At 51.9% G+C, this 25,535-nt stretch overlaps 2 pseudogenes; both read left to right on the forward strand.

The window, feature by feature from the left end:
* The first annotated feature begins 3,702 nt into the window (after window positions 1-3,702).
* Window positions 3,703-11,521, forward strand: LOC133279179 (actin-like; annotated as a pseudogene).
* Window positions 11,522-14,315: 2,794 nt separating this feature from the next.
* Window positions 14,316-15,573, forward strand: LOC133279174 (actin, cytoplasmic 1-like; annotated as a pseudogene).
* Window positions 15,574-25,535: the final 9,962 nt, after the last annotated feature.

Raw genomic sequence — 25,535 nt, forward strand, 5'->3', positions numbered from 1 at the left:
GATGGGTGCCTCTGTTCCTTTCAAAGCAGAGTCCCTTACTACTGTGACCTGCTGCTTTTTCCTGGAGGCACTAGTAGTGACCCTCTTCACTGTGGCATCAGCTGGTTGTTCATCTGGTGCAGCGTGCATTTCCTCGTTAGCCCCCTGCAGTTCTGGGTGGGAATGTTGGATTTTGGAGGAACACCCTTGCTTTTTAATTGTCCTCTTCCTCTTTTCCACTGTTTCCTTTGTTTTCTTTTGTTTTTTTTTTTTTTTTGCTTCCTAACAACTCCCAGCTTCCTGGATTAATGCCTTCCTCCTTTTCTCTATGGGCTACAGTGGACGCTTGTGACCCCTGCACAGTCTGGGCCCGGAGCAAGCAACACTGATCCCTCTCTACTTCCCTGACATCTTTCAGCTACTGACAGTATCCCGCAGCTCAGCTCCCTGCTGCAGGAGGGCCTCCACCAGGGCGCACCGAGTGCAGCCCTGCCCATTGTGCGCCCTCGCCTCACGAGACCAGTGCAGGCCCTCTCTACACTCCGAGCTCTGCACTGCAGCCTCCCCTCTCATCGGCTCTGTCTAGTGCCGACGCTGCCACCGCCGGGGCAGCCAAACCAGAGCTCCCAGAGCGGGCCCTGGCCCTGGCCCTGAGGCGAGCGCTCTCCCTTGCTCGCGCTGCGCACCGGCGCCAGCTGCCGCGCCACGCCCCACTGCTGCGCCACGCGCTGTTCCCGCTCTCCCCGGGGCGGGTTTTCCCTGCTCAGGGTGCGCCCGTTCCACCTGGCGCCGGCTCCTGTGAGTCCTTGCTCGCCTCAGCGGAGCCCCAGGCTCCTGGGCAAGGCCTGGAGAGGGCTTGAGGTTCCCTCGGTGGCTCCCGCCGCTCAGAGCTGAGGCTGGCGGACACGGGGTTTCCCCTCGATCCGGGGCTGAAGGCTCCTCTCCGGAGCTGCTCACCTCGGCAGATGACCCATGACTGCTATTGCTCTGTGAGCTTAACGCCTTCCTTGCCCCAGAACTTTCCACGCCAAAACCCATACAGGTACCCTTGCAGCTTTGGGCCTCCTGGACCCTGCTCATCTTCATGCACTATCATCCACTTCTAAAGAAGTAGACTGCAACACGTGAGGGGAACATTTCTTCTCCAGGTGTGATTACAGCTGTGGCTGCAGGCCACGTTTCCCCACCTTGTGATCTGGGTGACATTCTAGAGCTTCCGGGGTAACACAGGGCTAAGGCATTCTGCTTCGTTTCTCTTTTGCCTTTTTTATGACTTTGTAATACTGCATTGCACACCACTGAGGAACAATATCCCCAGCTGTGGACCCTCTTTGTAAGTGGTGGGATGAGTAGCATCAGAGCAGGGAGCTTTTCCTTTGATCCTGGCAGAATCTGGACCTCCATGTGGATCTCACAATGGTCCATGATCCGTGTCCAGTCTCTGGGGCTCTTTTATGGAGAAGTGTAGTGCAGACTGGAAGAAAAATCTTTCTCATCTCTGTTTGCTTACAGCTGTGCATAACGGTCACTATTCCCACCGATACGACTATCTGCAGCATAAAGAGATTCCTAGTGGTAAGTAGTCACTCCTTATTCACTGTGTATGGTCACCCTAACCCTAACCCATCCCACAGTATGAGATCAGAGAACACACCAGATGACTTGGCAGGCAGGAGACAGCGTCCTTGCCAAGCATCTCTGGCTCTGTGTAGATGGTGTCCCCAAAGCACAGATGGAGGGTGAGCACATAGCCCTCTGCAAGGCCCTCCATGCCCTGAGAGGTGCCCCATGACACAGGATCCCTTTCATGACACGCAAGGGCTCTGTGAGGTCACATATACGTATCCTGCCTTATTCTGTGTCTGGCTTCGGAAATGCCAGTCAGCACTCGTGGCCTGGAAAGTGTAAGGCAGGTGGACGGTTGAGGTGATGAGAACCATGGGGGCAGTGTGGGGAGCCTCCTCCTCCCGTCGCTTCCCCTTCATCCTCTTCCTCCTTCTCCTGGCAACCCTGCATTTTGAGGGTTGCCAGGCTGTTCCGTTGGCAGCATGACTTCCAGGCAGGGCGGTCAACAACAGAGGCAACATCTTCAGGGCGGGTGGGAGGTAGAAGCCCTGTGGGGAGGCATGGAGGTAACACAGCTGCTGTGGACCCACTTAGTGAGTAAGTGGTGGGATGAGTAGTATCAGAGCAGGGAGCCTTTCCTTTAATCCTGGCAGAATCCGGACCTCCGTGTGGATCTCACAGTGGTCCATGATCTGTGTCCAGTCTCTGGGGCTCTTTTATGGAGAAGTGTAGTGCAGACTGGAAGAAAATTCTTTCTCATCTCTGTTTGCTTACAGCTGTGCATAACGGTCATATTCCCACAGATACCACTATCTGCAGCATAAAGATATTCCTAGTGGTAAGTAGTCACTCCTTATTCGCTTTGTATGGTGACCCTAACCCTCACCCCAACCCGTCCCACAGTATGAGATCAGAGAACACACCAGATGACTTGGCAGGCAGGAGACAGCGTCCTTGCCAAGCATCTCTGGCTGTGTGTAGATGGTGTCCCCAAAGCACAGATAGAGGGTGAGCACACAGGCCTCTGCAAGGCCCTCCATGCCCTGACAGAGGTGCCCCGTGACACAGGATCCCTGTCATGACACGCAAGGGCTCTGTGATGTCACATATACGTATCCTGCCTTATTCTGTGTCTGGCTTCGGAAATGCCAGTCAGCACTCGTGGCCTGGAAAGTGCAAGGCAGGTGGACAGTTGAGGTGATGAGAACCATGGGGGCAGTGTGGGGAGCCTCCTCCTCCCGTCGCTTCCCCTTCATCCTCTTCCTCCTTCTCCTGGCAACCCTGCATTTTGAGGGTTGCCAGGCTGTTCCATTGGCAGCATGACTTCCAGGCAGGGCGGTCAACAACAGAGGCAACATCTTCAGGGCGGGTGGGAGGTAGAAGCCCTGTGGGGAGGCATGGAGGTAACACAGCTGCTGTGGACCCACTTAGTGAGTAAGTGGTGGGATGAGTAGTATCAGAGCAGGGAGCCTTTCCTTTAATCCTGGCAGAATCCGGACCTCCGTGTGGATCTCACAGTGGTCCATGATCTGTGTCCAGTCTCTGGGGCTCTTTTATGGAGAAGTGTAGTGCAGACTGGAAGAAAAATCTTTCTCATCTCTGTTTGCTTACAGCTGTGCATAACGGTCACTATTCCCACAGATACCACTATCTGCAGCATAAAGATATTCCTAGTGGTAAGTAGTCACTCCTTATTCGCTTTGTATGGTGACCCTAACCCTCACCCCAACCCGTCCCACAGTATGAGATCAGAGAACACACCAGATGACTTGGCAGGCAGGAGACAGCGTCCTTGCCAAGCATCTCTGGCTCTGTGTAGATGGTGTCCCCAAAGCACAGATAGAGGGTGAGCACACAGGCCTCTGCAAGGCCCTCCATGCCCTGACAGAGGTGCCCCGTGACACAGGATCCCTGTCATGACACGCAAGGGCTCTGTGACGTCACATATACGTATCCTGCCTTATTCTGTGTCTGGCTTCGGAAATGCCAGTCAGCACTCGTGGCCTGGAAAGTGCAAGGCAGGTGGACAGTTGAGGTGATGAGAACCATGGGGGCAGTGTGGGGAGCCTCCTCCTCCCGTCGCTTCCCCTTCATCCTCTTCCTCCTTCTCCTGGCAGCCCTGCATTTTGAGGGTAGCCGGGCTCTTCCATGGGCAGCATGATGTCCAGGTAGGGCGGACAACAGAGGCACCATCTTCAGGGCGGGTGGGAGGCACAAGCCCTGTGGGGACGCATGGAGGTAACACAGCTGCTGTGTCCCTTACTACTGCAGAGTCCCTTACTACTGTTACCTTACTACTGTGACCTGCTGCTTTTTCCTGGAGGCACTAGTAGTGACCCTCTTCACTGTGGCATCAGCTGGTTGTTCATCTGGTGCAGCGTGCATTTCCTCGTTAGCCCCCTGCAGTTCTGGGTGGGAATGTTGGATTTTGGAGGAACACCCTTGCTTTTTAATTGTCCTCTTCCTCTTTTCCACTGTTTCCTTTGTTTTCTTTTGTTTTTGTTTTTTTTTTGCTTCCTAACAACTCCCAGCTTCCTGGATTAATGCCTTCCTCCTTTTCTCTATGGGCTACAGTGGACGCTTGTGACCCCTGCACAGTCTGGGCCCGGAGCAAGCAACACTGATCCCTCTCTACTTCCCTGACATCTTTCAGCTACTGACAGTATCCCGCAGCTCAGCTCCCTGCTGCAGGAGGGCCTCCACCAGGGCGCACCGAGTGCAGCCCTGCCCATTGTGCGCCCTCGCCTCACGAGACCAGTGCAGGCCCTCTCTACACTCCGAGCTCTGCACTGCAGCCTCCCCTCTCATCGGCTCTGTCTAGTGCCGACGCTGCCACCGCCGGGGCAGCCAAACCAGAGCTCCCAGAGCGGGCCCTGGCCCTGGCCCTGAGGCGAGCGCTCTCCCTGGCTCGCGCTGCGCACCGGCGCCAGCTGCCGCGCCACGCCCCACTGCTGCGCCACGCGCTGTTCCCGCTCTCCCCGGGGCGGGTTTTCCCTGCTCAGGGTGCGCCCGTTCCACCTGGCGCCGGCTCCTGTGAGTCCTTGCTCGCCTCAGCGGAGCCCCAGGCTCCTGGGCAAGGCCTGGAGAGGGCTTGAGGTTCCCTCGGTGGCTCCCGCCGCTCAGAGCTGAGGCTGGCGGACACGGGGTTTCCCCTCGATCCGGGGCTGAAGGCTCCTCTCCGGAGCTGCTCACCTCGGCAGATGACCCATGACTGCTATTGCCCTGTGAGCTTAACGCCTTCCTTGCCCCAGAACTTTCCACGCCAAAACCCATACAGGTACCCTTGCAGCTTTGGGCCTCCTGGACCCTGCTCATCTTCATGCACTATCATCCACTTCTAAAGAAGTAGACTGCAACATGTGAGGGGAACATTTCTTCTCCAGGTGTGATTACAGCTGTGGCTGCAGGCCACGTTTCCCCACCTTGTGATCTGGGTGACATTCTAGAGCTTCCGGGGTAACACAGGGCTAAGGCATTCTGCTTCGTTTCTCTTTTGCCTTTTTTATGACTTTGTAATACTGCATTGCACACCACTGAGGAACAATATCCCCAGCAAGCACTCCTTGCCTGAAGACACACCTGGATGCAGCGATGTTTAGCCTCTCCAACACAAAACACGCTATGGCATTGTCAGCAGTGCAGAATACAGAAATATGTGGGACCGTCTCTTCTCCAACAGGTGCTGGTCATGGTGGTGAGGAAGCAGCACAGGCTGAAGAATCAAAAAGCGTGCAGGCGTTTACTGCAGCTGTGGCAGTGGCCATCATTGCATCCATACTCCTCCTGCTGGCTTTGGGCTACCTGCTGAAATTGAAGTGGCAGCAAAGGAAACAGTGAGTTGTTTTTTCCAGCATTCTTCGTTGGATGGCTGCCCTGCGCAATGAAGCCCCTCCAGTGGCAGCATCCTGGAGTGCAGGTCTCACGGGCAGCACCATTAGCATGTCATACATTCGGGATCGTAGAAGCATAGAGTGGTTTGGTGTGGCAGGGACCTTTAGAGATCGTCTAGAGCAACCCTCTGCCAGGGGCAGGGCCATCTTTCCCCTTGTCAGGTTGCTCAGCGCCCAATCCAAGCAAACCTTGAACAGGGCCAGACGTGGGGTAGCTACAGCTTCCATGGGCAACCAGCTCCAGCGCCTCAGAACCCTCGTTGTAACAAATGCCCTCCTCCTGTCCAATCTAAATCTACCCTCTTCCCATTTAAAACTGCTGCCGCTAGCCCTGTCACTACAGGCCTTGGGAAGAAGTATCATTCCCATCTTGCTTATTATCCCCCGTTAATACACTGAAATGCCACAGTAAGTACTCCCTGGAGCCTTCTCCAGGTAGAACAACCCCCACTGCTGGGGTGGCTGTTTCAGTTGTGAGGTTTTTCCACCCGTCCTTTTCATTCCTACTCAGGAGGACTCCTTTCCAAAACCCGTTCTTTGTGTTGCAGAGAACAACTGCTTCCTGCTGCCAGCAGTGCATTGGAGAAAGATGCAGCTACAGGGGAAGGAGATTATAACCTAGAAAAAGAACAGAAACTGACTGAAATTGCCCTGGAAATAGAAGAACTTGTCAAGAAGGGGAAATTAATAAAAAAATAGCTACATGCTGTGAAACTAGTTTGGAATCCTACTGGCACGTGAGAAACCCTTTGTGGTTTGATAGTTGGAGATGACATTACTGTAGATACTAGTAATCACTCAAATAGTGGTGACCAATAGCTTTGGGGATCTATAATCTTGTGTTCCACCCAGTGGTAATCTTGTTAGCTCTGATTATATTATGCCTGTTGCTAGCAGTAGACTACATGTGAGACTACGGATGGCGGTTAAACAGCTTCAAAGCCTTCTTCAATTCTCTTGGACATATTAGCAGGAATGCTTAATAATAACAATGAGAGGACTGTTGTAAATCAAATTATCTGAATTCTTCTCACCCTACGTTGGTCTCAATAGTTTTTCTTAGCACGAATAACTAAAGCTGCTGGAGCTTAGGCCACAAGATGCTTCTCTTGAAATGAACTTCTCTTTAACTTCCTGGTTGGCAAAGGAATGCCCTGAGGCCGGTGCAAACTGGAAGATAAGGAAGCCCCGACTAGCAGCAGAAGATGCAATCCATCCTGGTAAGAAACATCGGGAGACAGAGAAAGAATCCGCTAAAGAAGAAAGAGACCTCAGAGAAAAAGACACCTTGGGATCCAAAAAGTGTGTGGAAGGCACATGAGGAGTGTGTCAAGAGTGGGTGCCTAAATGTTAAGGGTGTAAAGGGCCAGGGATTTCTGTGTTCTAGGTCCCTTGTCACAGGCACCCAGTTTAAGCTGTTTCTAACACTCTACTACTCAAACAAACTGCCTTATTGGACTTAAAGCCTGAGACTCTGCTATGGGATACCTAGGGTGGGGAAATTTCTTTAACATGAAGTAAGTTATGCACTGAATGCAGCATCGTCACCAACTGGGATGACATGGAGAACACTGGCACCACGCTTTCTACCACAAGCTGAGAGTGGCCCCTGAGGAACACCCTGCGCTGAAGCCCAAAGCCAAAAGAGAGAAGATGATATAGATCATATTAATGAGAACAGTCAGACACTGGGAACAATCAGCTACTGGAATAATCTCCCCACGAAAGCAGTGGATTCCCTAGCACTGGACACTTTAGGACTTTGCTGAGACACCTACTCTAGGTCATGCTTTTCCTAGAAAGCTTGGACCAGACGATCCTCGAGGTCCCATCCAAACTGCTGTTCTATGATTCTGTGATACTCAAGACCTTCAATACTTCAGCCATGTATACAGGCATCCAGGCTGTGTTGTCCCTGTACGCTCCTCATTGTACCACTGTTACTACGATGGACTCTGGAGATGGCGTTACCCACGCTGTCCCCGTGTATGGAAGCTTGTGTCCACCCCCATGCCATCCTCCCTCTGCATCTGGCTGGCTGTGGGGACAGTTCCACAAAACTAGCACACCTCCAGTCTGCAAGCTAGCCCCTTCTGTATGTTTCAAACAGTGAAAATCAGTGTTTTCCATGTGCGTAACAGTCTGTAGCTAGAATCATTGGCTCTCACGTTCTCATCTCTATTTCAAGACACAATACATCTTTCTTTCACTACGCATGTGCGTGAGTAAAGGTCTCTGTGGGCAAGAGTGTCTCACCTCAGGGTTTTTTTTTGTATTATAATGCACCAAGTTCCTTCAAGAACACGGTTATCTTCTGTATTGCTAGCTTACCAAAATGAGTTATGTCTTTTTTGGACCCTGGGCTTCTTCCTCCTCTTTCTGAAGTTAGGTGTTGCTCTTCTTCTGATCCAAAGAGTTCATTTACCAGTCTTCTGCCTCTCCTCGATGTCTGTGAGCTTGCTCGGAGCCCAATCCAACCAAACCCTGAACAGGTCCAGACGTGGAGTAACCTACCCCGCACCTAGGGCTGTAGCTTCCCTTTTGGGCAGTGGCAGAGAGGTTTGGTGTTCTTTTAGCTTGCTGACATGGGGATGTCTGAGCACAAGGAGCAGGAACCAGACGTGACACAGAACACAGCACAGAGGAAAGGCATCAGCAACCAGCAGCCCTCTAAGTCCTTGGGGCTCCAAAACCTTTGCTGCAGGCTCCCCACAACTTTGGGCATCCCAGCTCAGCGAGAGTTCAGCCTCGCCAACACAAAACACGCTATGGCATTGTCAGCAGTGAAGAATACAGAAATATGTGGGGCCGTCTCTTCTCCAACAGGTGCTAGTCATGGTGGTGAGGAAGCAGGACAGGCTGAAGAATCAAAAAGCACGCATGCGTTTACTGCAGCTGTGGCAATGGCCATCCTTGCGTCCATAATCCTGGTAGCTTTGGGTTACCTGCTGAAATTGAAGTGGCAGCAAAGGAAACAGTGAGTTGTTTTTTCCAGCATTCTTCGTTGGATGGCTGCCCTGCGCAATGAAGCCCCTCCAGTGGCAGCATCCTGGAGTGCAGGTCTCACGGGCAGCACCATTAGCATGTCATACATTCGGGATCGTAGAAGCATAGAGTGGTTTGGTGTGGCAGGGACCTTTAGAGATCGTCTAGAGCAACCCTCTGCCAGGGGCAGGGCCATCTTTTCCCCTTGTCAGGTTGCTCAGCGCCCAATCCAAGCAAACCTTGAACAGGGCCAGACGTGGGGTAGCTACAGCTTCCATGGGCAACCAGCTCCAGCGCCTCAGAACCCTCGTTGTAACAAATGCCCTCCTCCTGTCCAATCTAAATCTACCCTCTTCCCATTTAAAACTGCTGCCGCTAGCCCTGTCACTACAGGCCTTGGGAAGAAGTATCATTCCCATCTTGCTTATTATCCCCCGTTAATACACTGAAATGCCACAGTAAGTACTCCCCGGAGCCTTCTCCAGGTAGAACAACCCCCACTGCTGGGGTGGTGTCCTGGGTTCAGCAGTAGCAGTCATGTTTGTTTTTTTTTTTCCTTTGTGCTAGCTGGTGCAGTGCTGTGTTTTGACTTCCAGCCTGAGAACAGTGTTGGTGAAGTCAATGTTTTCAGTTGTTGCTAAGTGATGTTTACCCTGACCAAGGACTTTGTGAGGCTCATGCTCTGCCAGGGAGGAGGGGAAGCCGGGAGGAAGCAGAGATGGGGCGCCTGACTCGGGCTAGCCAGGGAGGTATTCCATGCCACAGCACGTCATGGCCGGGGTTTGGGGTGACTGGGAGTTACCCGGAAGGACACGGGGCTTCCGGGTGGAAGTCGTCTTCTTGGCCGGTGGTATCGTATTCTCTTCCCTTGTTATTTTCCCGTATCATTGTTGTAGTTGATAGTTGCGGTGGTGATTTGTGTACACTGGTTGCTGGACTGTTCTTGTCTCAACCCGTGGGAGTTGCACTCTTTCGATCCTCCTCCCCGTTCCTCTGGGAGTGGGGGAGAACCCCGGTGGGGGGGGGGACACGGACCTCGATTGTTGTCAGCTCGGCACCACTCACTGGGAGTGAGTGAACAAGTTACCTGACTGGGTTTAAACCACGACAGGTGGCTGTTTCAGTTGTGAGGTTTTTCCACCCGTCCTTTTCATTCCTACTCAGGAGGACTCCTTTCCAAAACCCGTGCTTCGTGTTGCAGAGAACAACTGCTTCCTGCTGCCAGCAGTGCATTGAAGAAAGATGCAGCTACAAGGGAAAGAGATTATAACCTAGAAAAAGAACACAAACTCACTGAAACTGCCCTGGAAATAGAAGAACTCGCCAAGAAGGGGAAATGAATAAAATAGCTACATGCTGTGAAACTAGTTTGGAATCCTACTGGCACGTGAGAAACCCTTTGTGGTTTGATAGTTGGAGATGACATTACTGTAGATACTAGTAATCACTCAAATAGTGGTGACCAATAGCTTTGGGGATCTATAATCATGTGTTCCACCCAGTGGTAATCTTGTTAGCTCTGATTATATTATGCCTGTTGCTAGCAGTAGACTACATGTGAGACTACGGATGGCGGTTAAACAGCTTCAAAGCCTTCTTCAATTCTCTTGGACATATTAGCAGGAATGCTTAATGATAACAATGAGAGGACTGTTGTAAATCAAATTATCTGAATTCTTCTCACCCTACGTTGGTCTCAATAGTTTTTCTTAGCACGAATAACTAAAGCTGCTGGAGCTTAGGCCACAAGATGCTTCTCTTGAAATGAACTTCTCTTTAACTTCCTGGTTGGCAAAGGAATGCCCTGAGGCCAGTGCAAACTGGAAGATAAGGAAGCCCCGACTAGCAGCAGAAGATGCAATCCATCCTGGTAAGAAACATCGGGAGACAGAGAAAGAATCCGCTAAAGAAGAAAAAGACCTCAGAGAAAAAGACACCTTGGGATCCAAAAAGTGTGTGGAAGGCACATGAGGAGTGTGTCAAGAGTGGGTGCCTAAATGTTAAGGGTGTAAAGGGCCAGGGATTTCTGTGTTCTAGGTCCCTTGTCACAGGCACCCAGTTTAAGCTGTTTCTAACACTCTACTACTCAAACAAACTGCCTTATTGGACTTAAAGCCTGAGACTCTGCTATGGGATACCTAGGGTGGGGAAATTTCTTTAACATGAAGTAAGTTATGCACTGAATGCAGCATCGTCACCAACTGGGATGACATGGAGAACACTGGCACCACGCTTTCTACCACAAGCTGAGAGTGGCCCCTGAGGAGCACCCTGCGCTGAAGCCCAAAGCCAAAAGAGAGAAGATGATATGATCTATATTAATAGATGATATTAGATGATTAATTAGATAATAGATGATTAATAGATGATATTCTCTATATTAATGAGAACAGTCAGACACTGGGAACAATCAGCTACTGGAATAATCTCCCCACGAAAGCAGTGGATTCCCTAGCACTGGACACTTTAGGACTTTGCTGAGACACCTACTCTAGGTCATGCTTTTCCTAGAAAGCTTGGACCAGACGATCCTCGAGGTCCCATCCAAACTGCTGTTCTATGATTCTGTGATACTCAAGACCTTCAATACTTCAGCCATGTATACAGGCATCCAGGCTGTGTTGTCCCTGTACGCTCCTCATTGTACCACTGTTACTACGATGGACTCTGGAGATGGCGTTACCCACGCTGTCCCCGTGTATGGAAGCTTGTGTCCACCCCCATGCCATCCTCCCTCTGCATCTGGCTGGCTGTGACCTGGCAGAATACCTCATGAAGGTCCTGAGAGAGAGGCTACAGCTTCACCACTACAGCTGAAAGCGACATTAAGTGCCACATGAAAGAGAAGCTGTTGGGTTGCCCTGGATTTTGAGCAGGAGATGGACACGGCTGCCTCTAGCTCTTCCCTGTAGAAGAGCTACAAAATCCCAGATGGCCAGGTCATCAGTACTGGCCATGAGAGCTTCAGGTGCCTTGCAGCCCTCTTACAGTCATCTTTCTTAGGTATGGAGACCTGCGGTATCCATGAAAAGTACCTTCAAAATTACCTTGGTTTTCCCAAATGTGGGCTCCTTCACCCGGTGTGCAATAAGCCCATCTGAGACACAGGGTACGGATAGTGTTTAATTCATATTTGCACACAGGTGGGTGTGAGGGGACAGTTCCACAAAGCTAGCACACCTCCAGTCTGCAAGCTAGCCCCTTCTGTATGTTTCAAACAGTGAAAATCAGTGTTTTCCATGTGCGTAACAGTCTGTAGCTAGAATCATTGGCTCTCACGTTCTCATCTCTATTTCAAGACACAATACATCTTTCTTTCACTACGCATGTGCGTGAGTAAAGGTCTCTGTGGGCAAGAGTGTCTCACCTCAGGGTTTTTTTTTGTATTATAATGCACCAAGTTCCTTCAAGAACACGGTTATCTTCTGTATTGCTAGCTTACCAAAATGAGTTATGTCTTTTTTGGACCCTGGGCTTCTTCCTCCTCTTTCTGAAGTTAGGTGTTGCTCTTCTTCTGATCCAAAGAGTTCATTTACCAGTCTTCTGCCTCTCCTCGATGTCTGTGAGCTTGCTCGGAGCCCAATCCAACCAAACCCTGAACAGGTCCAGACGTGGAGTAACCTACCCCGCACCTAGGGCTGTAGCTTCCCTTTTGGGCAGTGGCAGAGAGGTTTGGTGTTCTTTTAGCTTGCTGACATGGGGATGTCTGAGCACAAGGAGCAGGAACCAGACGTGACACAGAACACAGCACAGAGGAAAGGCATCAGCAACCAGCAGCCCTCTAAGTCCTTGGGGCTCCAAAACCTTTGCTGCAGGCTCCCCACAACTTTGGGCATCCCAGCTCAGCGAGAGTTCAGCCTCGCCAACACAAAACACGCTATGGCATTGTCAGCAGTGAAGAATACAGAAATATGTGGGGCCGTCTCTTCTCCAACAGGTGCTAGTCATGGTGGTGAGGAAGCAGGACAGGCTGAAGAATCAAAAAGCACGCATGCGTTTACTGCAGCTGTGGCAATGGCCATCCTTGCGTCCATAATCCTGGTAGCTTTGGGTTACCTGCTGAAATTGAAGTGGCAGCAAAGGAAACAGTGAGTTGTTTTTTCCAGCATTCTTCGTTGGATGGCTGCCCTGCGCAATGAAGCCCCTCCAGTGGCAGCATCCTGGAGTGCAGGTCTCACGGGCAGCACCATTAGCATGTCATACATTCGGGATCGTAGAAGCATAGAGTGGTTTGGTGTGGCAGGGACCTTTAGAGATCGTCTAGAGCAACCCTCTGCCAGGGGCAGGGCCATCTTTTCCCCTTGTCAGGTTGCTCAGCGCCCAATCCAAGCAAACCTTGAACAGGGCCAGACGTGGGGTAGCTACAGCTTCCATGGGCAACCAGCTCCAGCGCCTCAGAACCCTCGTTGTAACAAATGCCCTCCTCCTGTCCCATCTAAATCTACCCTCTTCCCATTTAAAACTGCTGCCGCTAGCCCTGTCACTACAGGCCTTGGGAAGAAGTATCATTCCCATCTTGCTTATTATCCCCCGTTAATACACTGAAATGCCACAGTAAGTACTCCCCGGAGCCTTCTCCAGGTAGAACAACCCCCACTGCTGGGGTGGTGTCCTGGGTTCAGCAGTAGCAGTCATGTTTGTTTTTTTTTTTCCTTTGTGCTAGCTGGTGCAGTGCTGTGTTTTGACTTCCAGCCTGAGAACAGTGTTGGTGAAGTCAATGTTTTCAGTTGTTGCTAAGTGATGTTTACCCTGACCAAGGACTTTGTGAGGCTCATGCTCTGCCAGGGAGGAGGGGAAGCCGGGAGGAAGCAGAGATGGGGCGCCTGACTCGGGCTAGCCAGGGAGGTATTCCATGCCACAGCACGTCATGGCCGGGGTTTGGGGTGACTGGGAGTTACCCGGAAGGACACGGGGCTTCCGGGTGGAAGTCGTCTTCTTGGCCGGTGGTATCGTATTCTCTTCCCTTGTTATTTTCCCGTATCATTGTTGTAGTTGATAGTTGCGGTGGTGATTTGTGTACACTGGTTGCTGGACTGTTCTTGTCTCAACCCGTGGGAGTTGCACTCTTTCGATCCTCCTCCCCGTTCCTCTGGGAGTGGGGGAGAACCCCGGTGGGGGGGGGGACACGGACCTCGATTGTTGTCAGCTCGGCACCACTCACTGGGAGTGAGTGAACAAGTTACCTGACTGGGTTTAAACCACGACAGGTGGCTGTTTCAGTTGTGAGGTTTTTCCACCCGTCCTTTTCATTCCTACTCAGGAGGACTCCTTTCCAAAACCCGTGCTTCGTGTTGCAGAGAACAACTGCTTCCTGCTGCCAGCAGTGCATTGAAGAAAGATGCAGCTACAAGGGAAAGAGATTATAACCTAGAAAAAGAACACAAACTCACTGAAACTGCCCTGGAAATAGAAGAACTCGCCAAGAAGGGGAAATGAATAAAATAGCTACATGCTGTGAAACTAGTTTGGAATCCTACTGGCACGTGAGAAACCCTTTGTGGTTTGATAGTTGGAGATGACATTACTGTAGATACTAGTAATCACTCAAATAGTGGTGACCAATAGCTTTGGGGATCTATAATCATGTGTTCCACCCAGTGGTAATCTTGTTAGCTCTGATTATATTATGCCTGTTGCTAGCAGTAGACTACATGTGAGACTACGGATGGCGGTTAAACAGCTTCAAAGCCTTCTTCAATTCTCTTGGACATATTAGCAGGAATGCTTAATGATAACAATGAGAGGACTGTTGTAAATCAAATTATCTGAATTCTTCTCACCCTACGTTGGTCTCAATAGTTTTTCTTAGCACGAATAACTAAAGCTGCTGGAGCTTAGGCCACAAGATGCTTCTCTTGAAATGAACTTCTCTTTAACTTCCTGGTTGGCAAAGGAATGCCCAGAGGCCAGTGCAAACTGGAAGATAAGGAAGCCCCGACTAGCAGCAGAAGATGCAATCCATCCTGGTAAGAAACATCGGGAGACAGAGAAAGAATCCGCTAAAGAAGAAAAAGACCTCAGAGAAAAAGACACCTTGGGATCCAAAAAGTGTGTGGAAGGCACATGAGGAGTGTGTCAAGAGTGGGTGCCTAAATGTTAAGGGTGTAAAGGGCCAGGGATTTCTGTGTTCTAGGTCCCTTGTCACAGGCACCCAGTTTAAGCTGTTTCTAACACTCTACTACTCAAACAAACTGCCTTATTGGACTTAAAGCCTGAGACTCTGCTATGGGATACCTAGGGTGGGGAAATTTCTTTAACATGAAGTAAGTTATGCACTGAATGCAGCATCGTCACCAACTGGGATGACATGGAGAACACTGGCACCACGCTTTCTACCACAAGCTGAGAGTGGCCCCTGAGGAACACCCTGCGCTGAAGCCCAAAGCCAAAAGAGAGAAGATGATATAGATCATATTAATGAGAACAGTCAGACACTGGGAACAATCAGCTACTGGAATAATCTCCCCACGAAAGCAGTGGATTCCCTAGCACTGGACACTTTAGGACTTTGCTGAGACACCTACTCTAGGTCATGCTTTTCCTAGAAAGCTTGGACCAGACGATCCTCGAGGTCCCATCCAAACTGCTGTTCTATGATTCTGTGATACTCAAGACCTTCAATACCTCAGCCATGTATACAGGCATCCAGGCTGTGTTGTCCCTGTACGCTCCTCATTGTACCACTGTTACTACGATGGACTCTGGAGATGGCGTTACCCACGCTGTCCCCGTGTATGGAAGCTTGTGTCCACCCCCATGCCATCCTCCCTCTGCATCTGGCTGGCTGTGACCTGGCAGAATACCTCATGAAGGTCCTGAGAGAGAGGCTACAGCTTCACCACTACAGCTGAAAGCGACATTAAGTGCCACATGAAAGAGAAGCTGTTAGGTTGCCCTGGATTTTGAGCAGGAGATGGACACGGCTGCCTCTAGCTCTTCCCTGTAGAAGCGCTACAAAATCCCAGATGGCCAGGTCATCAGTACTGGCCATGAGAGCTTCAGGTGCCTTGCAGCCCTCTTACAGTCATCTTTCTTAGGTATGGAGACCTGCGGTATCCATGAAAAGTACCTTCAAAATTACCTTGGTTTTCCCAAATGTGGGCTCCTTCACCCGGCGTGCAATAAGCCCATCTCAGACACAGGGTACGGATAGTGTTTAATTCATATTTGCACACAGGTGGGTGTGAGGGGACAGTTCCACAAAGCTAGCACACCTCCAGTCTGCAAGCTAGCCCCTTCTGTATGCTTCAAACAGTGAAAATCAGTGTTTTCCATGTGCGTAACAGTCTGTAGCTAGAATCATTGGCTCTCACGTTCTCATCTCTATTTCAAGACACAATACATCTTTCTTTCACTACGCATGTGCGTGAGTAAAGGTCTCTGTGGGCAAGAGTGTCTCACCTCAGGGTTTTTTTTTGTATTATAATGCACCAAGTTCCTTCAAGAACACGGTTATCTTCTGTATTGCTAGCTTACCAAAATGAGTTATGTCTTTTTTGGACCCTGGGCTTCTTCCTCCTCTTTCTGAAGTTAGGTGTTGCTCTTCTTCTGATCCAAAGAGTTCATTTACCAGTCTTCTGCCTCTCCTCGATGTCTGTGAGCTTGCTCGGAGCCCAATCCAACCAAACCCTGAACAGGTCCAGACGTGGAGTAACCTACCCCGCACCTAGGGCTGTAGCTTCCCTTTTGGGCAGTGGCAGAGAGGTTTGGTGTTCTTTTAGCTTGCTGACATGGGGATGTCTGAGCACAAGGAGCAGGAACCAGACGTGACACAGAACACAGCACAGAGGAAAGGCATCAGCAACCAGCAGCCCTCTAAGTCCTTGGGGCTCCAAAACCTTTGCTGCAGGCTCCCCACAACTTTGGGCATCCCAGCTCAGTGAGAGTTCAGCCTCGCCAACACAAAACACGCTATGGCATTGTCAGCAGTGAAGAATACAGAAATATGTGGGACCGTCTCTTCTCCAACAGGTGCTAGTCATGGTGGTGAGGAAGCAGGACAGGCTGAAGAATCAAAAAGCACGCATGCGTTTACTGCAGCTGTGGCAATGGCCATCCTTGCGTCCATAATCCTGGTAGCTTTGGGTTACCTGCTGAAATTGAAGTGGCAGCAAAGGAAACAGTGAGTTGTTTTTTCCAGCATTCTTCGTTGGATGGCTGCCCTGCGCAATGAAGCCCCTCCAGTGGCAGCATCCTGGAGTGCAGGTCTCACGGGCAGCACCATTAGCATGTCATACATTCGGGATCGTAGAAGGGTAGAGTGGTTTGGTGTGGCAGGGACCTTTAGAGATTGGCTAGAGCAACCCCGCTGCCAGGGGCAGGGCCATCTTTCCCCTTGTCAGGTTGCTCAGCACCCAGTCCAACCAAACCCTGAACAGGTCCAGACGTGGAGTAATCTACCTCGCACCTAGGGCTGTCTCTTCCCTTTTGGGCAGTGGCAGAGATACTTGGTGTTATTTTAGCTTGCTGACATGGGGATGTCTGAGCAGAAGGAGCAGGAGCCAGACCTGACACAGAACACAGTGCAGAGGAAAGGCATCAGCAACCAGCAGCCCTCTAAATCCTGAGGGCTCCAAAACCTTCGCTGCAGGCTCCCCACAACTTTGGGCATCCCAGCTCAGGTGCACTTTGAGCGTGTGTTGACATCCTTGGGGTTGTTATGCAAAGGGTCTGGCTAGCGTGGCTCTACTTTTCTTCCTCGTGGCCCCTGTGCCGCTCTGCCTTGCATTTGGAGCTACAACAGCCTTGGCTATTGCTGAGCAGTGCTTGACCAGCATCAAGGCTTCTTCTCCATCCATCCCCCAACCAAAGGCTTGCAGGCTGGGAGTGGCAAGAGGGTGGTAGGGGACTTCCCGCGGGTACGTTCTTCATGTCTGTCTGCCAGAAGGAATAAACATGTACTTTTTAGTATTTTAGTCAGGTGCAGTTCAATGACACATTTTCTCTAAAGGTCTTCAAGGTGACCAGGGTCTGACAGCATCTGGCACTGGTAAGTCTTGACCATTTTTCTAGTTTGAGAACAGGTGGGTGGTGGGCTGCTGGCTGAGGTCAACCCATCCCACAGTAGGAGATCAGAGAACACACCAGATGACTTGGCAGGCAGGAGACAGCGTCCTTGCCAAGCATCTCTGGCTGTGTGTAGATGGTGTCCCCAAAGCACAGATGGAGGGTGAGCACACAGGCCTCTGCAAGGCCCTCCATGCCCTGACAGAGGTGCCCCGTGACACAGGATCCCTGTCATGACACGCAAGGGCTCTGTGACGTCACATATACGTATCCTGCCTTATTCTGTGTCTGGCTTCGGAAATGCCAGTCAGCACTCGTGGCCTGGAAAGTGCAAGGCAGGTGGAGGGTTGAGGTGATGAGAACCATGGGGGCACTGTGGGGAGCCTCCTCCTCCCGTCGCTTCCCCTTCATCCTCTTCCTCCTTCTCCTGGCAGCCCTGCATTTTGAGGGTAGCCGGGCTCTTCCATTGGCAGCACGACGTCCAGGTAGGGCGGACAACAACAGAGGCACCATCTTCAGGGCGGGTGGGAGGCAGAAGCCCTGTGGGGAGGCATGGAGGTAACACAGCTGCTGTGGACCCACTTGGTGAACATTTTGTGGTTTGATATTTGTAGATGACATTGCTGTAGATACTAGTAATGAAATAGTTGTGTTTATAACTTCAGACAGATTAAGGGATGCGACTTTAATTATGCAGCAACTCTTATGCCTTATCAATTGTTACAATCTTATGCACTTGAGTCAAGATTTACTGCCCACCCCTTTCGCAATGCAGCTTGCATTAGTGAGGAAAGTACTAAACCGCGGTGAGCTGTATCAACTACTAGACCCGTGTTTTAAACTATGGATGAACCCCTTCCCAGTTCAGATCCCCACAGTAATATCCCCCCATCGGTGTTCTTCCTTTGACCCTGACCCACAAGGTCTCTTTTGACTCATCATCCGTCCCCAGAGTTCCGTACACTCCAGCCTACCACTGACATAAATAGCCACTCCCCTTCCCCACCTGCCTGGCCTGTCTTCCCTAAAAAGCCTATAACCTTCCTTTCCAACACTCCAGTCATAGGAGCCATCCCACCACGCTTCTGTGATGCCAACGATATCGTACCCCTGCAGCTGTGTAGACATCTCTAATTCCTTTCGTTTATTCCCCATACTGCAGGAGTTTGTATAGAGGCATCTGAGCCAAGCTCCAAATGAAGCCAGCTCATTGGCTGGAGCAGCTCTGAAACAGCCCTGCATTGCTCCAAGTGTTTATTACAGGTGCTGACAAGTGACTGGGAGTGTTGGGATGAATCGATGCCTCCCTCCAACACATCTAGTTTAAAGCTGCTTTGACCAGCCTGGCAAGCCAACCAAGTCAGCGTTTCCCCTTCTTAATCACCAGCTCCACCAGCCTCCAGTAAACGTGGCCTCCCAAATCACAGAATCATAGAATCATAGAATAGTTAGGGTTGGAAAGGACCTTAAGATGATCTAGTTCCAACCTCCCTGCCATGGGCAGGGACACCTCACACTAAACCATGTCACCCAAGGCTCTGTCCAACCTGGCCTTGTACACTGCCAGGGATGGAGCATTCACAGCTTCCCTGCACAACCCATTCCAGTGCAGTCAAGTCCCTAACCAAACCCCTGACTATGGCACCACCGTTCTAACCATTTATTAACCTGCCAAATCCACCTGGCCTTGTCAAGGTCCTCCCCTTTGACCTGGAGGATTGAGGAAAAAGCTATCTGAACCGAAAAGCCCCTAACCACTTTTCCCAGGGCTCTGTAGTCCTTCTTAAAGATTCCCAGGCTGCTGCTGTCAGTATCACTAGCACCCACATTGACCATTAGAAGTGGGTAGCAGTCAGCAGGACTTCCTAGACCAGGCAACCTCTCAGCGACGTCCCTGATCCGAGCCCCTGGCAGGCAACACACCTCCCTTGAGACTGAGGCCAATGGATGGGTGCCTCTGTTCCTTTCAAAGCAGAGTCCCTTACTACTGTGACCTGCTGCTTTTTCCTGGAGGCACTAGTAGTGACCCTCTTCACTGTGGCATCAGCTGGTTGTTCATCTGGTGCAGCGTGCATTTCCTCGTTAGCCCCCTGCAGTTCTGGGTGGGAATGTTGGATTTTGGAGGAACACCCTTGCTTTTTAATTGTCCTCTTCCTCTTTTCCACTGTTTCCTTTGTTTTCTTTTGTTTTTTTTTTTTTTTTGCTTCCTAACAACTCCCAGCTTCCTGGATTAATGCCTTCCTCCTTTTCTCTATGGGCTACAGTGGACGCTTGTGACCCCTGCACAGTCTGGGCCCGGAGCAAGCAACACTGATCCCTCTCTACTTCCCTGACATCTTTCAGCTACTGACAGTATCCCGCAGCTCAGCTCCCTGCTGCAGGAGGGCCTCCACCAGGGCGCACCGAGTGCAGCCCTGCCCATTGTGCGCCCTCGCCTCACGAGACCAGTGCAGGCCCTCTCTACACTCCGAGCTCTGCACTGCAGCCTCCCCTCTCATCGGCTCTGTCTAGTGCCGACGCTGCCACCGCCGGGGCAGCCAAACCAGAGCTCCCAGAGCGGGCCCTGGCCCTGGCCCTGAGGCGAGCGCTCTCCCTTGCTCGCGCTGCGCACCGGCGCCAGCTGCCGCGCCACGCCCCACTGCTGCGCCACGCGCTGTTCCCGCTCTCCCCGGGGCGGGTTTTCCCTGCTCAGGGTGCGCCCGTTCCACCTGGCGCCGGCTCCTGTGAGTCCTTGCTCGCCTCAGCGGAGCCCCAGGCTCCTGGGCAAGGCCTGGAGAGGGCTTGAGGGTCCCTCGGTGGCTCCCGCCGCTCAGAGCTGAGGCTGGCGGACACGGGGTTTCCCCTCGATCCGGGGCTGAAGGCTCCTCTCCGGAGCTGCTCACCTCGGCAGATGACCCATGACTGCTATTGCTCTGTGAGCTTAACGCCTTCCTTGCCCCAGAACTTTCCACGCCAAAACCCATACAGGTACCCTTGCAGCTTTGGGCCTCCTGGACCCTGCTCATCTTCATGCACTATCATCCACTTCTAAAGAAGTAGACTGCAACACGTGAGGGGAACATTTCTTCTCCAGGTGTGATTACAGCTGTGGCTGCAGGCCACGTTTCCCCACCTTGTGATCTGGGTGACATTCTAGAGCTTCCGGGGTAACACAGGGCTAAGGCATTCTGCTTCGTTTCTCTTTTGCCTTTTTTATGACTTTGTAATACTGCATTGCACACCACTGAGGAACAATATCCCCAGCTGTGGACCCTCTTTGTAAGTGGTGGGATGAGTAGCATCAGAGCAGGGAGCTTTTCCTTTGATCCTGGCAGAATCTGGACCTCCATGTGGATCTCACAATGGTCCATGATCCGTGTCCAGTCTCTGGGGCTCTTTTATGGAGAAGTGTAGTGCAGACTGGAAGAAAAATCTTTCTCATCTCTGTTTGCTTACAGCTGTGCATAACGGTCACTATTCCCACCGATACGACTATCTGCAGCATAAAGAGATTCCTAGTGGTAAGTAGTCACTCCTTATTCACTGTGTATGGTCACCCTAACCCTAACCCATCCCACAGTATGAGATCAGAGAACACACCAGATGACTTGGCAGGCAGGAGACAGCGTCCTTGCCAAGCATCTCTGGCTCTGTGTAGATGGTGTCCCCAAAGCACAGATGGAGGGTGAGCACATAGCCCTCTGCAAGGCCCTCCATGCCCTGAGAGGTGCCCCATGACACAGGATCCCTTTCATGACACGCAAGGGCTCTGTGAGGTCACATATACGTATCCTGCCTTATTCTGTGTCTGGCTTCGGAAATGCCAGTCAGCACTCGTGGCCTGGAAAGTGTAAGGCAGGTGGACGGTTGAGGTGATGAGAACCATGGGGGCAGTGTGGGGAGCCTCCTCCTCCCGTCGCTTCCCCTTCATCCTCTTCCTCCTTCTCCTGGCAACCCTGCATTTTGAGGGTTGCCAGGCTGTTCCGTTGGCAGCATGACTTCCAGGCAGGGCGGTCAACAACAGAGGCAACATCTTCAGGGCGGGTGGGAGGTAGAAGCCCTGTGGGGAGGCATGGAGGTAACACAGCTGCTGTGGACCCACTTAGTGAGTAAGTGGTGGGATGAGTAGTATCAGAGCAGGGAGCCTTTCCTTTAATCCTGGCAGAATCCGGACCTCCGTGTGGATCTCACAGTGGTCCATGATCTGTGTCCAGTCTCTGGGGCTCTTTTATGGAGAAGTGTAGTGCAGACTGGAAGAAAATTCTTTCTCATCTCTGTTTGCTTACAGCTGTGCATAACGGTCACTATTCCCACAGATACCACTATCTGCAGCATAAAGATATTCCTAGTGGTAAGTAGTCACTCCTTATTCGCTTTGTATGGTGACCCTAACCCTCACCCCAACCCGTCCCACAGTATGAGATCAGAGAACACACCAGATGACTTGGCAGGCAGGAGACAGCGTCCTTGCCAAGCATCTCTGGCTGTGTGTAGATGGTGTCCCCAAAGCACAGATAGAGGGTGAGCACACAGGCCTCTGCAAGGCCCTCCATGCCCTGACAGAGGTGCCCCGTGACACAGGATCCCTGTCATGACACGCAAGGGCTCTGTGATGTCACATATACGTATCCTGCCTTATTCTGTGTCTGGCTTCGGAAATGCCAGTCAGCACTCGTGGCCTGGAAAGTGCAAGGCAGGTGGACAGTTGAGGTGATGAGAACCATGGGGGCAGTGTGGGGAGCCTCCTCCTCCCGTCGCTTCCCCTTCATCCTCTTCCTCCTTCTCCTGGCAACCCTGCATTTTGAGGGTTGCCAGGCTGTTCCATTGGCAGCATGACTTCCAGGCAGGGCGGTCAACAACAGAGGCAACATCTTCAGGGCGGGTGGGAGGTAGAAGCCCTGTGGGGAGGCATGGAGGTAACACAGCTGCTGTGGACCCACTTAGTGAGTAAGTGGTGGGATGAGTAGTATCAGAGCAGGGAGCCTTTCCTTTAATCCTGGCAGAATCCGGACCTCCGTGTGGATCTCACAGTGGTCCATGATCTGTGTCCAGTCTCTGGGGCTCTTTTATGGAGAAGTGTAGTGCAGACTGGAAGAAAAATCTTTCTCATCTCTGTTTGCTTACAGCTGTGCATAACGGTCACTATTCCCACAGATACCACTATCTGCAGCATAAAGATATTCCTAGTGGTAAGTAGTCACTCCTTATTCGCTTTGTATGGTGACCCTAACCCTCACCCCAACCCGTCCCACAGTATGAGATCAGAGAACACACCAGATGACTTGGCAGGCAGGAGACAGCGTCCTTGCCAAGCATCTCTGGCTCTGTGTAGATGGTGTCCCCAAAGCACAGATAGAGGGTGAGCACACAGGCCTCTGCAAGGCCCTCCATGCCCTGACAGAGGTGCCCCGTGACACAGGATCCCTGTCATGACACGCAAGGGCTCTGTGACGTCACATATACGTATCCTGCCTTATTCTGTGTCTGGCTTCGGAAATGCCAGTCAGCACTCGTGGCCTGGAAAGTGCAAGGCAGGTGGACAGTTGAGGTGATGAGAACCATGGGGGCAGTGTGGGGAGCCTCCTCCTCCCGTCGCTTCCCCTTCATCCTCTTCCTCCTTCTCCTGGCAGCCCTGCATTTTGAGGGTAGCCGGGCTCTTCCATGGGCAGCATGATGTCCAGGTAGGGCGGACAACAGAGGCACCATCTTCAGGGCGGGTGGGAGGCACAAGCCCTGTGGGGACGCATGGAGGTAACACAGCTGCTGTGTCCCTTACTACTGCAGAGTCCCTTACTACTGTTACCTTACTACTGTGACCTGCTGCTTTTTCCTGGAGGCACTAGTAGTGACCCTCTTCACTGTGGCATCAGCTGGTTGTTCATCTGGTGCAGCGTGCATTTCCTCGTTAGCCCCCTGCAGTTCTGGGTGGGAATGTTGGATTTTGGAGGAACACCCTTGCTTTTTAATTGTCCTCTTCCTCTTTTCCACTGTTTCCTTTGTTTTCTTTTGTTTTTGTTTTTTTTTTGCTTCCTAACAACTCCCAGCTTCCTGGATTAATGCCTTCCTCCTTTTCTCTATGGGCTACAGTGGACGCTTGTGACCCCTGCACAGTCTGGGCCCGGAGCAAGCAACACTGATCCCTCTCTACTTCCCTGACATCTTTCAGCTACTGACAGTATCCCGCAGCTCAGCTCCCTGCTGCAGGAGGGCCTCCACCAGGGCGCACCGAGTGCAGCCCTGCCCATTGTGCGCCCTCGCCTCACGAGACCAGTGCAGGCCCTCTCTACACTCCGAGCTCTGCACTGCAGCCTCCCCTCTCATCGGCTCTGTCTAGTGCCGACGCTGCCACCGCCGGGGCAGCCAAACCAGAGCTCCCAGAGCGGGCCCTGGCCCTGGCCCTGAGGCGAGCGCTCTCCCTGGCTCGCGCTGCGCACCGGCGCCAGCTGCCGCGCCACGCCCCACTGCTGCGCCACGCGCTGTTCCCGCTCTCCCCGGGGCGGGTTTTCCCTGCTCAGGGTGCGCCCGTTCCACCTGGCGCCGGCTCCTGTGAGTCCTTGCTCGCCTCAGCGGAGCCCCAGGCTCCTGGGCAAGGCCTGGAGAGGGCTTGAGGTTCCCTCGGTGGCTCCCGCCGCTCAGAGCTGAGGCTGGCGGACACGGGGTTTCCCCTCGATCCGGGGCTGAAGGCTCCTCTCCGGAGCTGCTCACCTCGGCAGATGACCCATGACTGCTATTGCCCTGTGAGCTTAACGCCTTCCTTGCCCCAGAACTTTCCACGCCAAAACCCATACAGGTACCCTTGCAGCTTTGGGCCTCCTGGACCCTGCTCATCTTCATGCACTATCATCCACTTCTAAAGAAGTAGACTGCAACATGTGAGGGGAACATTTCTTCTCCAGGTGTGATTACAGCTGTGGCTGCAGGCCACGTTTCCCCACCTTGTGATCTGGGTGACATTCTAGAGCTTCCGGGGTAACACAGGGCTAAGGCATTCTGCTTCGTTTCTCTTTTGCCTTTTTTATGACTTTGTAATACTGCATTGCACACCACTGAGGAACAATATCCCCAGCAAGCACTCCTTGCCTGAAGACACACCTGGATGCAGCGATGTTTAGCCTCTCCAACACAAAACACGCTATGGCATTGTCAGCAGTGCAGAATACAGAAATATGTGGGACCGTCTCTTCTCCAACAGGTGCTGGTCATGGTGGTGAGGAAGCAGCACAGGCTGAAGAATCAAAAAGCGTGCAGGCGTTTACTGCAGCTGTGGCAGTGGCCATCATTGCATCCATACTCCTCCTGCTGGCTTTGGGCTACCTGCTGAAATTGAAGTGGCAGCAAAGGAAACAGTGAGTTGTTTTTTCCAGCATTCTTCGTTGGATGGCTGCCCTGCGCAATGAAGCCCCTCCAGTGGCAGCATCCTGGAGTGCAGGTCTCACGGGCAGCACCATTAGCATGTCATACATTCGGGATCGTAGAAGCATAGAGTGGTTTGGTGTGGCAGGGACCTTTAGAGATCGTCTAGAGCAACCCTCTGCCAGGGGCAGGGCCATCTTTCCCCTTGTCAGGTTGCTCAGCGCCCAATCCAAGCAAACCTTGAACAGGGCCAGACGTGGGGTAGCTACAGCTTCCATGGGCAACCAGCTCCAGCGCCTCAGAACCCTCGTTGTAACAAATGCCCTCCTCCTGTCCAATCTAAATCTACCCTCTTCCCATTTAAAACTGCTGCCGCTAGCCCTGTCACTACAGGCCTTGGGAAGAAGTATCATTCCCATCTTGCTTATTATCCCCCGTTAATACACTGAAATGCCACAGTAAGTACTCCCTGGAGCCTTCTCCAGGTAGAACAACCCCCACTGCTGGGGTGGCTGTTTCAGTTGTGAGGTTTTTCCACCCGTCCTTTTCATTCCTACTCAGGAGGACTCCTTTCCAAAACCCGTTCTTTGTGTTGCAGAGAACAACTGCTTCCTGCTGCCAGCAGTGCATTGGAGAAAGATGCAGCTACAGGGGAAGGAGATTATAACCTAGAAAAAGAACAGAAACTGACTGAAATTGCCCTGGAAATAGAAGAACTTGTCAAGAAGGGGAAATTAATAAAAAAATAGCTACATGCTGTGAAACTAGTTTGGAATC

The sequence above is a fragment of the Pezoporus flaviventris genome, unplaced genomic scaffold (assembly GCF_033815535.1).
Source record: "Pezoporus flaviventris isolate CSIRO_AGI_PZ_B2104156 unplaced genomic scaffold, CSIRO_AGI_Pfla_v1 ptg000072l, whole genome shotgun sequence".
NCBI classification, from domain to species: domain Eukaryota; kingdom Metazoa; phylum Chordata; class Aves; order Psittaciformes; family Psittacidae; genus Pezoporus; species Pezoporus flaviventris.